Source organism: Micromys minutus (assembly GCF_963924665.1).
Source record: "Micromys minutus genome assembly, chromosome: 6".
Taxonomy (NCBI): Eukaryota; Metazoa; Chordata; class Mammalia; order Rodentia; family Muridae; genus Micromys; species Micromys minutus.
The window spans coordinates 57056605-57067521 of record NC_137975.1 but is presented as its reverse complement, the minus strand read 5'-3'; the positions used below and the strand labels follow the sequence as shown (position 1 = coordinate 57067521).

General features: G+C 44.1%; 1 protein-coding gene across 1 annotated transcript in view; it reads right to left on the bottom strand.

Moving 5' to 3' along the window:
- The window catches only part of PRKCQ (protein kinase C theta), a 133934-nt gene extending 123226 nt beyond the window's left edge, over window positions 1-10708 (bottom strand). The window contains exon 1 of the mRNA XM_080917902.1: window positions 10526-10708. The gene's annotated coding sequence lies outside the window, so the exon portion shown is untranslated. The remainder of the gene's footprint in view (window positions 1-10525) is intronic.
- Window positions 10709-10917: the final 209 nt, after the last annotated feature.

Here is a 10917-nt window from a genome sequence, read left to right as displayed (position 1 = left end):
GCCTTCAGATGAAGATGGTCAGAATGAAAAAGAATGTCCTGTCTTACACGGCAAGGAGGTATCACCTTCCCTCTGCAGGCCAATAGGAGCGAGCCCTTTGGCTTTCCCACACATGATGTGTGCAGGCACTTCTCCAGAGGGACCTGTCACTGTGAGTGCATAGCCTTTCCCTCGTGAAAACATCACCTCTGTGCATGTCCTTGACCCAGCCTTTCACACACAAATAAACACTGGTACTGAGGTCATTCCTGCTCTGCTTTGTGGTTCTCAGGAATCTGTAACAGTGTCTTCTCTGCCCTCTCTTCTCCCTTCTATCCTCCCTCTATCTCTCTCTCCCTTTCCCTCCTCTCCCTCTTCTCCTCCCTCATTATTGCTAAGATTTATTTTTAATCTTCTTTGAAATACTTTTTCCCTTTTCTTCTTTTCGGTTTATGTTTTTGATTAGTCTACCTTTGAATCATCTAAACAGCCTTTTTAAAAAAATTGGGTTTGGAGAGATGGCTCAGCGTTTAAGAGTAACTTCAGCTCCCCCAGAGCACACAGGTTCTCGTCCCAGCACCAACAGAGCAGCTCACAATGGTCTCCAACTCCAGCTTTAGGGATTCAACCTCTCACACAGAAACACATGCAGGCAAAACACCAATGTACATAAAATAAAAATAAGTAAGTTGTTTAAAAAATTGTGTGTGTGACATAAAGAGAGAAAGAGGTGGGGGAGGGAGGGAGTTAGGGAGGGAGGGGGAGAGAGAGAGAGAGAGAGAGAGAGAGAGAGAGAGAGAGAGAGAGAGAGAGAGAGAGAGAGACCTATGTATACCACAGAAACCTGTATGTGAAGGTCAGGGGAATTCTGGGAGTCAGTCCTTGCTTTTATTACATTTTTTGGGGGGGTAGTGTCTTTTTTCTGTTGCTTCTTCACTTACTCCAGACTAGTTTTTTTTTTTTTTTTTTTTTTTGGGGGGGGGGGAGACGGGAGTTATTTTTCTTTGTGTATGTATTCCATTTTTGAATTTATTCTTTTACTTTCCCATTTTCTTATTCTGAACTGCCTTAACAACTGTTACCTTAAAGCAAGGGTGATTTCACTGAAGACTCCTTAAGATCTTTTAAATTTTAGATCAATGATTATTTCTTCTCTTTAATCTTGTCTAAAAGTTTAAAGAGCTTCTGGTTGTCAGCACATCTCTATTTTATGCTTTAAAATTTTTTCTTTGTCTTTTTGCTTGTAGTGTTTTTCACATTTTAAATGTTTCTTTTTCTTTCTCTGCCCTGCTTACTCTCTCCCTTCTTTCTTTGTTTTTGTTCCTTCCTTCCTTCCTTCCTTCCTTCCTTCCTTCCTTCTTTCCTTCTTTCCTTCTTTCCTTCTTTCCTTTCCAATCATGGGCCTGCACCCTTGACTAGATAAGTGTTCTGAAACTGATCTATGCCCCTAGCCTCCTGTCTTGAGACAGGGTCTACCTATGTAGGCCAAGGCTGGCTTTAAACTCACAATCTCCTGTCCCAGTCCTCTCTTCAGAGGCTGGGATTCCAGGCATGTACCATCATCTTAAGTCTATATTTCCTTTTTCTTTTTTGTTGCTACTTAAATTGTCAGCAAAGTGAGATGCCAGAAGGTGACAGAGGAAGAAACCATCACACATACAAGAGGAGACACATCTTATTCTTGTTGCTGGTCATCTCTAGAATTATTAGTGTAGAAGCACCTAGTAACAGAGCTGTGGAGTGTTTCATTCAGTAAATGCTTTCTATTACTTCAATCTCAGATTTCTAGTAGAATTTATTCAGAGAACTCCAGAAGCCCATGGGCAAAATTTCCCAGTAAAATAGTGATGCTGTTGGTGCAAATATTTAAATCCTATTTGACTCATTTCTTCTAACACAGCAGATGTTCCCCAGGGCATTGCAGATTGTGAACTTTATGGCCATTTATGTACCATGCTACTATTTTTGATACTCTCTGGTTATTCGATACTTTGGTATATATTAGGGATGCAGTCAGCGATCAGAGAGGTTGCACACAGTATTCCTGCAGAATATGATGCCAGGGGCATATAAAGTCAAACAGTGACAATACATCTATTCCTACTAATGGTGTGGTTGCTGTAGGTGACATTGTCTGCTAAGTACCTTAGAAAGATGATCTGACAGGTGCTTCAAATCTGCAGAGGAGAAAATTAAACTCTCATCAATAGGATCACAAAATGCCTTCAGGAAGAGATGATTCAATGAAGTCTGCAATGCCTAGGAATTTGAGGAAGGAGAGGTCAGATATCCAAATGACTGAACTAACTGAACCTGGTTCTCTCTGAGCTTTTCCTGTGGAGGAAGGAGTCAGAGGTGAACACTGGATTCCAGGAACTCCACGGGTGACAACCATGCCAACTACCAAAGCCAACTCCGATCTCATTTCTTTACCACATGTTCCCCATAATCAGTCTGAAAGGGAAGATGGCAAAGATGCCACTCAGCTCAAGTCCCAACACAAAGCTGAAGTTTCACCCTTGCACTCAAATGTCACATTGTCAAGTTTATGTTCTAATGAAAAAAAAAAAATGATAAAACTGGTCCAAGACCTTTAAAACAAGATCCTAAGAGCATAAGAGGGAATTTTCCTTGGTTATGTGGCCAGGCATTTCAGATGCTTCAGCTTATGTGACAATGCAGATTGGCCTCATAATAGCTTCCTTGGCTTCTGTTTCTCCTTAGTCTAAAGCAGTGACCTTCTTAATGCTGTGATCCTTTAATACTGTTCCTTATGTTGTGGTGACTCCTCAACCATAAAATTATTTCCATTGCATCCTTATACCTGTAATTTTGCTGCTGATATGAATAAAAAAATGCCGGATATGCAGGACTTCTGACATACAACCCTTGTAAAAGGGTCATTCGGTCCCCAAATGGGTCGGGATCCAGAGGTTGAGAACCACTGGTCTAAAGCAACTTGCTTACTCTGATGCCAACATATCTTTGGGACATACAGTGCATAATATTTGGTGGGACGCAGGTGCTAGCTGTACATCATGCATTAGGAAATGGCATGTTGTGTACATTTTAGGTTCCTCAAGCTGAGGTTTTCTAGTCAGAACCACTGTGACCTCCGTGCATTAGAGAAATGATGGCTCTTCAACTGGCTACAGCAAGCACACTCAATCCCAAGGTTCTCCACAGGCTGGGGACACTTAAATAGAACCGATGTCCACAGACAGAGAAACCAAGCATTAGCAGAATTCTTCTTATGCTTCGAAAGGGAACAAGGGCTTTGTGTGCCTTGCAAGAAGGGTGACTCTGGGGACTACTAAGAGGGGGGCAGCTGGTGAAGTGTTTACCCCCCAAGCACGGAGCTGAGTCTGATTCCTCAGAATCCACAAGACAGCTGGATGTTGACAGCGTGTGTCCATAATGCTGGTGCTGAAGAGGAAGGAGCAGGAGGGTCCTTGGAGCTTGCTGGCTAACCAGGCTAATGGGATCAGTTAGCTTTCAGTGAGAACAGGGTAAAAATGATTGAGGAATATATCCAGTGTTGATTTCTGGTGTCTGGAAACACACATGTGCACATGCACTTACACACACACACACACACACACGCACATGTACACATACACTCATCAACACAAGCAATGCACATACACATATTGTCCAGATACAAACACATACATATGCCACACACACATAGATGAATATGTATATACAAGAATACATATTCATGTTCACTAAGCCCTCTCCCCAAGTTAGGTAATTCCATTGATCAGTTTGGTTATTAGTAATGTCCTCTTACATTCCCAAGTGTGCCAATCTGGACACATAAAATAGTTAACCCTTTCCAGCTCTACCCATTAGTGACACCACTCAACTGACTTGTGAAGTGCTTATCTATTTTCACAAGGTCACTGCCACTGGCTGACTTCACAAGTAGGGAGAACGAGACCCCTAAATGTTAATCAATGAAGGTGATGTAGCAACAGGTAAGGGAAGCAGGCTCATTCTGCTCACACCCGTCATGTGCTAGCACGTCTGTGGGCTGCAGGGTCACTCAGCAACTCCCGTTTCTGTTTTCTACAAGGCACCCACCTGGCTCGGAGTCACTTACCTTTCAATGTCATCTGAGCCAACACTGACAACTCTGGGATTCTATATTAGACACCCCAAGTGCCGGTGCTCCCATAGAACTGCCCTTTGCATTACATGTGACAATCATTCTATGAATATCTATAAGGAACATGGCATATGGGCCACCCTACTGTAGAGGTTGGGACAAAACTCTAGCCATTGTAGATCGGCCTGGAAGAAAACAGGAAGATAAGTAACATAGGTACAACTGCACCTACAAAGATGCTCACCGCATAATTACTCTTCCATAAAGTCCCCATGCCACTCGTTCAGAGTTACTGAGGACCGATACCATGCTGCCTCATTCTTCCTGGCGTTCATTCCTGCATTGGAAGGTCATGCACAGTGATCGAGACAACTGCATATATAGAGCCTTCAGATTACCTTCCAGGGGCCCCTCCTGGTCCTGAGTCCCCTGGTCTGTCCAGGCTCCATGAATAGTAGCCCTAAGAAGTGAACTTGTGCTAGTACAAGGAATGTAAGTACAAAATGAGACAGGAAGAAGTAATGTAGTGAGAGGTAGCCTTGCCTCCCAGATCCCTGGGACCAGGCAGCTAATGGTTTGATGTAATGGATTAGTATACGAGGTCTTTGTGGATGACTATAATCGGAAGCAAAAGTACAGATAGTTGGCTGGGATGAAGTGAGATTAGAATGACATAGCATCATTGGTGGGGGTGTGAAGTGATCCGGAAGCCTTGGAAACCAGTGCAGTGGTTTCCTTATAATTCTCAAGTATGTACAGAATCACTGGAAGACGCAGAATGCCCACAACAGCAGTAACAGTGACACCTCAAACGGATGTTTGCACATCTCCTTTGATGGGTATTGTTGACTGTCAACTTGTTGGGAGTTAGAATCATCTAGAAGACAAATCTCTGGCCTTTCCGGAGGTGTTTAACTGAATGTGAGGCACCGACATATGGGCTGGGGTCCCAGAGTGAACAGGAATGGGAAGGAGGGCAAAGCAGGAGCATGCTTTAGTCTCTGCCTCCTGACTATGGATACGGTAGAACCAGCCACCCTGTGCTGTGCTGCCAAGCCATTCCCGACCTGACGAACTAGAGTAAACCCTTCTTCAAATTGCTTTTGACAGGTACTTTGTCACAGTGTCGAGAAAGGGTTAATACACACGTCTTTTGGCACTGCCTGCAAAAATCAGAGGCGGAAGCAATCGATCGAACCCGCAAACAAAATGAATAGCTAAGTGAATGTGGCATAGACGCATCCTCAAACATTCAATCTGTAAAAACAGGAAATGTCTAACATTTGGCCGTAACATGGATAGAGAATACAAAGTGAGATCCGCTAAGTGAAAACAGCCAGTCGATAAAAAGATGCATCCTTTTATGAACACACTTACATAAGGGACCTAGACAAAGATAGCTAGTGGGATTGTGCTTCCCAGGGGCTGAGCAAAGTGGGGAATGGGGAGTTAAGTGTTTTGTGCATAGTTTTGTAAGATGGTAAGAGTTCCATGGGAACCACAGTTTTAGATTAGTTTAGAGGCAGAAGTAAGAAGCCTTTACAAGCTTGAGGAGCCGAGTAGAACACCTGCACCTTCCCATAACCCTAGCACCCAAACAGAGGGTGGATACAGGGAGGCTCCCAGAACTCACAAGGCCAGCCAGCCCTAGCCCAAAGCGTGAGCATTTTGTTCAGCAAAGGGCCTTGTCTCAGGCAGTTACTTGGAGAATGTCTGAAGATGGTTTGCACATGCACGGTAGAGAGCACATAGACACACGTGTTATAACCCACATGAGCACACCCCATATACACAAAAGGAATAGCTTAATGGGTGGAAGTGACGATCACACAAAGCTGTCGAGTCTTTCACTTAAGAGTGCCTAAGATCACAGCATTCACTGCTCTTCCAGAGGACGCTAGCCCAGTCCCAAAGCACCCAAAGTGACTCCAGTCCCAAGTGATCTACCACGGACTCCGGCCTGCATATGGTGCACAGACATACACACAGACAAAATACTCATACCCATAAAATAGAATTAAGTAAACCCTTTGTAAGAGGTTAAGGTGGTCAATTTTTATGTATACTTTTTAATTGTCAGGTGAGCTGACATGCAGTTTCCAGAAGGGCTTAGTGGCCAGTCAAATTCGCCTCTACCTCTTACAAGTTATAAAATCTGGGCAAGTAACTTAGCTCTCTCCAACCTTGGCTTTCTCTTCTGAAAAAAAAAAAAGATGAGAACAAAAATATGTAATTTATGAGGACTTTTATGAAACTTAAATGTGACAATAATTTTAATTAGCATATAGATCATAAATAATAATGGTCCTTTTTTGCTTTTAGTTTAGCTTAGTTTTATTTTGTTAGGGAGTGTATTGTATCTCAGCATGGCCTTGAGCCCACTATGTAGGCAAGGATGACTTTACTCCTGTCTTCCACCTCCTGAGTGCTGGGATTATATTCCTACAGTATCACGGCTGGTTTATGCAGTGTTCAGGACAAAACCCAGGGCTTCCTGCATGCTAGGTAGCAACTGTCTTAATGGAGCCACCCACATCCCTAGCCCAAACTTTGTTGCTTTGGTTTCTTCTGGTTATGATCATCATCAATACCATTAGCTTAATTCCAAAGCGAACACATCTTAGCCACATGTAGAAGCATGTGCTCCCAAGTCAAGGGCTCAAAATAAATAGCAATTTAACCTAGTGCAGAAATCCATGATTCTGGACTCAGATGAGATAGTTTTAACTTCTGAGACCTTGGACTTTCACCCCCCCCCCCCACTGCCTGCCAAGAATACACAGAGATGACACTGTAATCAGAATATGACTAAATACAAATGTCTGGCACCGAGATGAAAAATGTTTCGAACCCTGCCAAGACACACCTTTTAATTCACTTTTCTGGCTGCACATCGTGCATTTCTATAAATCTCCCAACTTCCACATTAGCTCCTGGAATAGATTTGAACAGCTAGACTGTCTAAATGATGCTTAGAGAGGAAATACTGGAAGTCTTAAAATAACAACCGGGGCCACGGGGAGTGAGAGCAGGCTCATGTAGGACATTTACATCACATTTCCTCCCTACCAAGGCTCGGGGGCCATCACGGAACAGGGCGCAGAAGGACTGTAAGACCCACACGATGTGACAACCAGGGCAAAGCTCACAGCAACTCTAGCTGGCAGAGTAAGACCTGCAAAGTCAGTCCGGGACATTCTAACAAGGAAAACAGAGATGCTCACTAGCCTCCACCCCATTTAAGGAGCCACTGGCCATAGTGGCACAAAAGAACCGAGGACCAGTTTTCTTTAAATATGTGGCCCTTAGTAAATTGACCGTGTTTCAGTGGATGGCCAAACATCTATGACTATACAGAAAGCACTAATTAGATTCTGGGCTATTAAAAGATTAAGGACTGAACAGGCTATATGTAGGAATATATATCTTTATATGTATCTGCATGCAATAATAATTAATGGAAAGAGAGACCGTGAATTTGAAGCAAAGTGGGGAGGGATATATGAGAGAAAGAAAGATCTTAATTATATTACACCAAAAATAAATTTTAAAAAAGCACACAGAGTTAAGGGGATGGGGGATTATTCTGGGTGGTGATCAGAAGGAACAGAAGAGAGTATGATCAGAATATAGTGTATGGATGTAAATTCTCAAAGAACTAATGAAAATAGAAAAAATGAATGAACTTAATGCTATCTTAGGTTATCATAGACTAACTTTGATTCTTTTAATTACAAACTTAGCTTGGGACATATAGATATGTATGTATATGTATACACACATATACATATGTGTGCGTGTGTGTGTGTGTGTGTACTTCCCAGATTTGTGTCATGGACATTTATCACTGTATGATAAAATATCACTTAAGGCCTGAAGTCGTGATATTCACCTAAAATCCCAATAGTTTGAATGTGGAAGAAAGAAGATCAAGTGTTCAAGGCCATTACATAGTGACCTGGGCTACGTGAGACCCTGTCTCAAAACAATGTGTCATATTTAAATTGATTTAGAGGTAATTATTTTTAAAACTTAAATACTTAGCTCTATAAAAAAAAACCACCTGAAATCAAATATAAATTTATTAGCAAGCTGTCACATTTGGTTAATACTTGGTTAACATTCACAGAACAAACAATATAATCAATATCTCTGTCTTTAAACACATTAAGAAGTAGGGTTCTAATTAATCCTAATTTCTATTCCAAAGAAAGGCAAACACACTGTAATTAAATATTGCATTAGAAGGATGTTTACTCTCAGTGTCTGAAATTATAGATGTAGACCAGAAACCCACATTCCTGAACATGAGTCCAGGGACATCATTGCACAGAACTTTGGTCTTTTCCACAGTGAAGGGAAGGGACAAAATCACAGTAGAATAAGAAGTCTTTATGGAAATGTGCAAAGGCCAGCGGGGTTATTTCAGAAAGCTTCTAAAGCCTGCTGTGAACTAGGGAAGTAGAGAAGTGTTGAGAAGGATCTTTGAGAGTTTAGAAGAGCCGGGTTTGGATCTATGAACAGCACCCCTGCAAGCCTCTGGAGAGAGGAGAGAGCGGTCCCAGAGGCTGCACTGTGTGGCTACACACACAGTGTGTACAGAGGCCAGGCTGTGAGGTGGCGCTGGTGGGAGAACAGGTGTTGGGAGTTTGTCCAGGAGTCACTGCCACCCTGCCACCCTGAGTCACCATAGCGAAAGGCAATGAAGGAGTGAAACTGACCAAACATGGGGCAACAAGAATCTTCCTGAGAAACTTCCATTTTACAGAGTAGACCACTGGAATTAGAACCTAATGATGCCAGAAAGGTTCCCCTTGAGACGGGCAGTAAGAGTCACTAAGAGGGGATTAAAAGACAAAATAACCATTGTAAAAAACTAAAACCGAACCTCTGCATTTAGATTGAATCGCTCAGCTTGCCGGGGGAACTGTGCCGGTTTCAGATCTTCCTAGGCTAAATGGTCAAATACGTGTACTCCCAATCAGCAAAAGAAACAGCCTAACGAGCTCTTTCTGTGGTAGACACCTGCATCAAACAATGGCACTGATCTCTGAGGGTTTTCAAACAGCTGTGCATAAACTTCAAAAGTAATTTGCAACCAAATTAGTAAATGTCACCCTTCTTCCCACAAGATACAGCATTATGTTTTTAAAGCATCCACACTAAGCCTGTCATTTTACACATTCTCACAGATGAGCCGGGAGGGTGGGATGATGATGATGGTTTACGAGGTCGGGGTGTGAGTAGGGTGAGGCACTCACTATCTTAGGAGAGGGCAAGCCAATAAGCCCCGGGGAAGGAAAAGCAGTCCTGGGTATGGCTTCCAGGACAAAATAAAACAAGAGAAGGAAAATGCATGGAGCCATTAAGCTCTGTCTCCCTGACTCCTGAATTCCGAGAGACTTTTAAATTCTCTTTGCTAAATAAAAGGGACCAACGAGTGGGGCTGAGAAGACAAAGGCAGAACCCCCAGATCTTTTCTGAGGTCCATCACACAATTTTCCAGTCTAGGTCTGTGCTCTCAAAAGGCACCTGCAGCTTAAAGGACTGGGGCTTGAGCACAAACAGTCCATTTTTCCCACTTACAGCCCAAGAAGCCAGTCTCTCTCTCCACCCTCCCATCTCCACACATACCCAGCTGTGTCACCACTGAATAATCTTTTATTAGCACCATGGCCAGCCCACATCGTGGCAGGACAGCCCAGAGGAAAGGGCAGCCCTGTGAAGCTCCTGTTGCAGAAAACGCCAGAATCATCAAGGTTCAGCCAACACTGGCCCCTCTCTCCACCCCCACATGGAGTCATTAAAGTCACCCTGGTACATTAATAATTCCGGCTCTCAGAACTCCAATGGAACAAAGAGGTTACAACAAAGTGACCCTCAAAGCTGAAAAACAATCTCTTTTTATTCACTCTTGAAGTGAATACCTCAACTTTTCAAAACAAACAACAAACAAACACCTAAAATCCAGCCCCAGGCCCTGAAAAACAAAGCAAAACAAACGAAACACCGAATCAAGCGCGTCAATAAATTCCCAGAAAACTAGGTGTTCTCCCTGGACAGGTCCTCTAGAACAGAAAACACTCCTTACAAGTCTATGGTGGTTTTTTGTTTTTGTTCTTGTTTTCTGGAGAACACCAAGTTGCAACTGTTTTCCTTTTCTTAGCCTGCCTTTCCTCGGGTGCTAAAGAAGAAGGAAGCGCCCTTCCATCCCTAACCCCAGCCTTCACCTGGCCAAGGTCGCCAGCACACAAGAAACCAAGACTGGGGGACCCCCAAAGTTTGCTTTTTTTTTCCGATTTTTTCTCACTCCTGCTGACACTCCTCCTCTACCCTTTCCTGGAAGGGACACTCAGGTGGTCTTTCAGGCCCCGGATCTTTGGAACCTCCAGCCTGCTCTCTCCTTGGCGGTGACTTGGGGCTCTGGGGTCCTACCTGGTATCGCGCAGCGCTGCTGTTACTCCGATGGCGGGGACTGGCGCGGGCCTGGCGACCCGAGGGTACTCCCGGCGGCGGCGACACCGGCCAGAGGGCGCTCGCCACGCGGGCTCAGAGACGCGCGCCTAGTTGCGTTCGGCGAGCGCTCTCGGCCTTCCTCCTGCTGGCTCTGTCCCCACCCTCCATCCTCACGCCTCACTGGCCACTTGTCGCTCTGCCAGGACTGGGACCCGGAGGCTGCGGGAGGTCTGGATGAAACAGTCACCGGGCGGGGAGCGACGCCGCAGGCAGCGCGAAGCAGGACAAACGCCAGAGCCTCAGCCGCCTGAGTGCCAGGAAGGGGGGCTAGAGAGCAGTCTCTCTTCTCGCTCAGCTGAAAAACCATAAAT